Genomic DNA, 7,350 nt, shown 5'->3' on the forward strand with positions numbered 1-7,350 from the left:
CCATCCATTCCAGATTCTACTCCTCCAATTTCTGGTCTCCCTACACCTACTCCATCACATATATCTGCTTCAGTTTCCTTAACACATTCTGCCTCCGATTTTCCTGAAGTTTCTCCCAGTTCTCAGTCCATTGCTGCTTCAATTCCAGCCTCTTCTCCAATCCCTGTGACACTTGACATCAGATCTAGCTCTGGATTAGAAACACATGATTTTACTCCTGATACTTTACAAGTAGTGTTGTCCATTCCTCCACTCAATCTGCATCCCATGCAAACTAGAAGCAAGAGTGGGATTATTAAAAAGAAAGCTCTCTTAGCAAGTGTTCAGGACTCTGGGGGAACTGATATGTCCTTGGTTGAACCAGTTAGTTACAGGTCTGCCATCAAAGTCCCTGTGTGGTTACAGGCCATGAAAGAAGAAGTTAATGCTTTACATACTCAAGGCACTTGGAGTCTAGTTCAATTGCCAACAAACAAGAACCTCGTTGGTTGTAAATGGATTTTCAAGATTAAGAGACTCAGATGGGTCTATTGCCAGACACAAAGCACGGTTAGTTGCTAAGGGTTTCAGTCAAGAACCTGGATTGGATTATGGGAGACTTTTAGCCCTGTGGTGAAGCCTACCACAGTTGTTAAGCTATATCAGCTGATAGGTATATTGAACCAAGAACACAGAGAGAGAGTAGAGAGAGTAGCTAGAGAGAGAAGCTAGAGAGAATATCAATCTGATATATTTTCTTAATCAATCGGTAATTACATGAGAAAGTCTTCTATATAGCTACAGATAACAAACAAACTAACTACTACAGCAAGATTGTGACAAGTGTCACAATCTAAAGCTCTATACTCTAACATCCCCCCTCAAGAGCATGCTGTGAGGAACCAAGCATGAGATTGCAGCAATGAGTTCTGAAAAGAGGACCACTCAACCCCTTTGTAAGAATATCAGCAAATTGCTCTTGGGAAGACACAAACTGCACAGAGAGTTGTTTCAGTGATACTCTTTCGCGAACAAAATGCACGTCGATCTCTATGTGTTTGGTCTTTTGATGCTGAACAGGATTAAAAGATAAGGCAATGGCTGAGAGATTGTCACAAAAGAGGACAGGCACACTAGGTAGTGGAATGTGCAGAAATGCTAATAATTGTTTGATCCAATCCAATTCAGCTGAGGTAAAGGATAAGGCTCGATATTCAGCTTCGGTTGATGATCTGGAAACAGTTTGTTGCTTCTTAGAGGACCACGAAATTGGATTGTTACCCAAAAATACCACCAAACCAGTAGTAGATCTTCTATCATTAGGGTCCCCTGCCCAATCAGCATCACTAAAGGCCTTTAACTGCAAATCTCCTCTAGTATATGAGATACCAAACTGCATTGTGCCCTTTAGATATCGTAATATACGTTTAACTGCAGTAAAATGAGACATCATTGGATTTTGCATAAACTGACAGACTTGGTGCACAGAAAATGCAATATCTGGCCTAGTGAAAGTTAAGTATTGTAGAGCCTCGACAATACTTCTATACAACTTAGGATTGGAATAAGGTTCCCCATCCTCTTTGAGTAACCGGTTGTAAGGGAGGCATGGTGTATCACATGGTTTAGCTTCAAGCATTTCAGATTTAACCAATAGATCAGCAACATATTTGGTTTGTGACAGAAACAAACCAGTGGCAGTTTTAGTGATTTGAATCCCTAAGAAATAGTGGAGCAACCCTAAATCCTTGATATCAAACTCAGTAGTAAGAGCACTAATAACCTGGGTAATTGCACCAGAAGCACTGCCAGTTATAATGATGTCATCCACATAGAGGAGCAGAACCACAATCTCATGACCAACATGCTTAACAAACAATGAGGAGTCAGAGTATGTGTTTTCAAAACCCAAAGAAGGAAGAAACTGAGTAAACCGATCATTCCATGCCCTAGGAGCTTGTTTTAGCCCATATAGAGATTTATGCAGTTTACACACGAGATGAGGATGAGTTGGATCTTCAAAACCAGGAGGTTGAGACATGTACACCTCCTCTTGTAGGATACCATGCAAAAAAGCATTTTTGACATCTAATTGTCGAACACATCAACCATATATAACTAGAATTACTGCAATATAGGGTAACGCATGTCTCTCTCACGTTAGAAACATGCGGATGCATGGCGGATGTAGCTTGTTATTATATTGATTTAACTCATGTATTGAAGAGGAAAGTACCATCATCATCGATTCACCACTATGCTAGCTTTAAAAGAGGCCAAATGGCAAACGCTAAACATCTGCTCTAAATCCAGCCAATGGCCCAATATGTTAGGTGAGAAAACGTTACAAGGAAAAAGATAATATATATCCCCCACTCAAAAAAGGGAGGGCCCAATTCAAAGATAATATATATCGCCATGGAAATTATTGCTTTGAAAATTATTATATGGTTTATATGAAACTATCTTCTGCTATGCACGATTCTATTCTTGCTTTGCAATAATCTTATATCCCAACCCTTGCCATTCTATACATGAGTCTACTATCAATGTGTTTCATAGTTTTATAGCAAAGCTCGAAGCATATAGAAAACAGTACCAATAACTGCCGTCTGATTTTTATCTACCAAAGAAAAAACAGCAAAACATGTCTATCCAAGTTTGTGCAGCAGCCCAATCTAAGCCTGAAATTATTCATCGGAGGGCAAATTTCCCACCAAGCATTTGGGGAGATCGGTTCATGAACTATGATTCCCAAGACATTGTAATCTCATGCAAATTATATTATCATTATATTTCAAAGTAGTACCTCTCAATTGCACCGGTCCTAAATAAATGTTTAACTATTAATTAAACATGATAAAAGACCATTTTGCCCCTAGAATATTTTATTAGGTTTAAAATTGACTTTTTGACTAGGAAGAAATTTGGGAATTTCGACTATACCGTTACGTAGAGCACGGCAAGATGAGTTCATAGACACGTGGTGGGCTCAAATCGGAGTTGTAACGACAGAGATACGATCAAAATACCCTCAGTGGCATAACCGTAATTTTGGCGAATAGGGTTTGATAAAATCTGATTCTCTCTCTCTCTCTCTCTCTCTCTCTCTCTTCGAAACTCTGGCCACGGCTGACGGGACCGGTGCCAAAAGGACCGGCTCAACCCCAACGCCACAACCCGCCCTTCTCCAACATCGGCCGCCGCTCCAACCGCCAAAAGGCGATTTTTAGACTGATTTTCAAATTTGATTTTGGCGATTTTGAGATCACAATTCCAGCCACTTTCGATCACTTTTCGGGGTAGGTCCAAGAATAAAAATGGTTCCAAATAGGGTGTTACACCTAAGGTAGGAGTCTTGAGCCGTAATTTTGGGTTTTTCCGGCGATGGGTTATCGCTTTGGACACCCACGCGCTTAGCTGCACATGTGGCGGTGCATGAGCACTGTAGAAAAAGGGCATTGTGTCCCGATGTAATCTCTTGGTCCTCACGAGCGCGTAGGTGTGCTCGGATTTCAATTTGGATACTGTGTGAGTCTCGAACGGATATCGCCTATTGCGCGTTATCCGGGTTCAATAGGTTTGAACCGTTGGATGGTCTTGAATTCATTATATGTTAATCTGGACATCCTTAGGATTGTGTAGGATTCGACGGATCGTAAAACGGAGTCCTGGATACTCCGAAAATGCCAACCCTAGTGCTAGGTAATGAATCGTCCGATCGTGCGATTGTGAGCGATTCGACCATCCGATCCGGACCAAACTTGCAGGACGTGTGTCCTAAGCTTCGTAGAATGCATATGGACTTCCAGATCGGAGTTTGGAGGTCGTGGGCCCCGTGGGCCCGTTTGACCAAGTTTGGGTAGTTTGACCCTTAATTGACTGTGAGTCTTTCGGGGTAGTTTCACCTTTCCAGAAGGATTAAAATGACCATAGAGACAGGTCTTGTTCGTTAGTGGAGTTACGTTGATTATGTGGGATTAGGATATTATTTTATTTTTTTAACTTGGGGGGGGTGGTGGTGTGGAATCGGAAATAAATATTATTATTTATTGTGGGAAATTTTATATGATTGTTAGGTCCCACGTGGCGTATGATTTTTCGGTGTGGATAGACCCCATACATGGCGTGGATTTTTTGATGTATGGGGAGATTGTGATATGATTGTTAGGTCACATGTGGCGTAGAATTTTCCAGCGTGTTGACAGACCTCATACGTGGCGTTGGATTTTCCGGCTTATGGGGAGATCATGTGATATGATTGCTAGGTCCCATGTGGCATAGGATTTTCTGGCGTACGGGGAGATTGGGATATGATTGTTAGGTCACATGTGGCGTAGGATTTTCCGACGTGTTGACAGACCCCATACGTGGCGTTGGATTTTCTGGCTTATGGGGAGATTATGTGATACGATTGCTAGGTCCCACGTGGCGTAGGATTTTTCGGCGGTGGACAGACCTCATACGTGGCGCTTGGATTTTCTGGGCGTATAGGGAGATTGTGATATGATTGTTAGGTCACACGTGGCATAGGATTTTCCGCGTGTTGATGCATTAACGTGGCGTTGGATTTTCCGGTGTATGGGGAGATTATGTGATTATTAGGGAGATGAATTAAGGCTTGTTATATTATATTGGGAAAGAAAGTGTTTGAAAAGGATTGTGTTTGATAAGTTGTGATTTAAAGAAAAGGGAAAGGGATAAATTGTAGAATCTGTTGTTTTGTGTTATTGTTATTGATTGTATGTTATTGGAACCGGAATTTCTGTTAAAAGAACTACGTGTGGCTTAATTCCTTAGTAAGGATAAGTAGGCAGCCTAGGGTAGTGCCTAGGTGCAGCCGCGGGCTAAACTTTGACCTTGTCATTGGTCCCGAAACTCGGATGGAACGAGGCTTGATAGATTAAATGTTTATTATTCAGTTGGACTGAGTGAATGTTGTAAATTTGTGGATGTGATCAAGTTAGGTTTAAAACTCGTTTGGATTGTTGTATGATTTAGGCTGAGGCTTTAAACTACTTGTGATTGGGTTAGGACGTTAAAACCTTGCTTGTTGGAATTGGGAAAATTAGATGAGGTAAGCTACGTTTGGCATTCATAATTATTATTTGAGTTTATTAAATGCATGGTTTGTTTTCATTATTTGATTTAAGAGCTTGGTAGGTGGTTTTGCTTCGGATTATTTGAAGGTCGGAGGTCGTTATGTGAATTGCATGTTACTACATTGTGCATGCTGACAGTTGTGGATATTAAATATGTTTCATGCAGGTTGAAATGCTAGGAAATGTTCAAATTACAGGGAGACTCTGCCAAATTTCGCATAAAGTCTCGTGCCTTTATTCCTTTTAGAAAGGAGGTTATAGTTTTAGTGAGTGGGCCCGACATCGGTGTGATGTCGGAATTCCACAGATTCGTTTGAAGAATTGGTGGTCTGTCAAAGAAGAAGTTGAGGAGCTGAAAGAAGTAGTGAGGAGGGAAGTATTCACAACTAGTGCAGGTGACTTTTCACATTAGCTCAAGTTTATTGATGCAATCCAGCGCCTTGGCATGGCATACCATTTTGAAAGTAAAATTGAAGAAGCGTTGGAGCGTATGCATGCTGCATTTCATGACCATGACTTTAGTGATGATGGAGATCTATACAACGTTGCTCTTGGTTTCCGGCTACTAAGACAACATGGATATAAGGTTTCATGTGGTAAGTTAATCAACAAATTATAATGTACTGGAGTGTAATGTGACTGATTTTTGCCAACTAATGCCTGTTCATTTTTATGACAATCAAGCAGATGTGTTCAACAAGTTCAAAGACGAAAATGGCAGCTTCAAGGAATGTTTAATTGTCGATGTTCCGGGGATGCTAAGCCTTTATGAAGCCAGGCATCTAGGCGTACGGGAGAAGAAATACTAGATGAAGCTCTTGCTTTCACCACCACTCACCTTGACTCTGCTGCAAAAGCTCATGTAAGCTACGAACATGCAGAACAAGTCACTCAAGCCTTGGAGAGACCATTGTGAAAAGATCTAGAGAGGGTATGTGCCAGGCGTTACATGTCAATCTACCAAGATGAAGCTTCTTCACACAATGAAGCTTTGTTGAAACTTGCGAAGTTAGATTTCAATCTTGTTCAGTCTTTGTGCAAAAATAAGCTCAGTGAGATTACAAGGTAAGTCTCTCTTTTAATTGTAAATGTGAGCATATATACTCAAGTTACACATACAGCTAATGTTATTGCTCATTAGTGCTAAAATATGAAAACTATGAGAGAATATTTGTTTGTGGGAATTTTCTATATATTCTTCTCCTTGTAGGAGGTCATATTTATAATACAACAAAACCTGAATGGGCAAGTAAATAATAAATTCCTAAATCTATTTACAGTAGGAAATCAGGAATTAAAGTAAATCAATTACAAATAAAATAGTAATCCTTGGTGTGTAAGGAAAGTAAGTCAATATCCACAAGTCACGCTAACACTCCCCCTCACGTTGGTGCATAGATGTCGCCAATGCCCAACTGATCCAATGAATTGTGGAATGCTTTACTGGAAATCGCCTTTGTCAAAATATCACAATTGATCCTCGGATTTCACAAAAGGAAACCGAAACACTTTAGCCTCAAGCTTCGTTTGATGAAGTGTCGATCCACCTCAACATGTTTAGTACGATCATGCTGAATTGGATTCGTGCAATGGCTATAGCAGCCTTGTTGTCACAAAAGAGATTCATTGTAGATGTAGGTTTATACCCAAGTTCAAGAAGCAACTTTCTTAACCAAAGAAGTTTACAAATCCCTTTAGTCATGCCTCCGAACTAAACGGCTTTGGATAAAGCTACTACATTCTCTTTCTTGCTCCTCCATGTCATCAAATTACCTCCCACGAATGTGAAGTAACCCGATGTGGATTTTCTATCTGTTACATTACCCCCAATCTGCATCTGAATAACCATCAATATTTAGATGACCATGCTTTGAGAACATAAGTCCTTTTCCAGCGCAGACTTCAAATATCTAAGTATCCGAAGAACTGCATTCATGTGGTCTTCACTTGGAGAGTGCATAAATTGATTGACAACGCTCACTTTGCATAAGCAATGTCTGGTCGAGTATGTGACAAATAGATCAATCTTCCCACTAACCTTTGGTATCTTTCTTTGTTAGTTGGAACTTGATTCGGATATTCTCCAAGATGATGATTCTGAACAATAGGAGTGTCTGCAGGTTTGCAATCTAGCATTCCTGTGTCTCAACACGTCCAAGACATATTTCCTTTGAGAGAGAAATATGCCTTGCTGCGATCGAGCCACCTAAATTCCCAAGAAATACTTGAGTCCACCTAGATCCTTCATCTCAAACTCTGTAGCCAGATA

The 7,350-nt window shown here is 40.5% G+C and overlaps 1 pseudogene; it reads left to right on the plus strand.

The window, feature by feature from the left end:
• The first annotated feature begins 2,626 nt into the window (after positions 1-2,626).
• Positions 2,627-6,150, plus strand: LOC148914284 ((-)-alpha-pinene synthase-like; annotated as a pseudogene).
• The last annotated feature ends 1,200 nt before the right edge of the window (positions 6,151-7,350 follow it).

Source organism: Prunus mume, unplaced genomic scaffold (assembly GCF_029339155.1).
Source record: "Prunus mume cultivar Tortuosa unplaced genomic scaffold, ASM2933915v1 scaffold24, whole genome shotgun sequence".
NCBI classification, from domain to species: Eukaryota; Viridiplantae; Streptophyta; class Magnoliopsida; order Rosales; family Rosaceae; genus Prunus; species Prunus mume.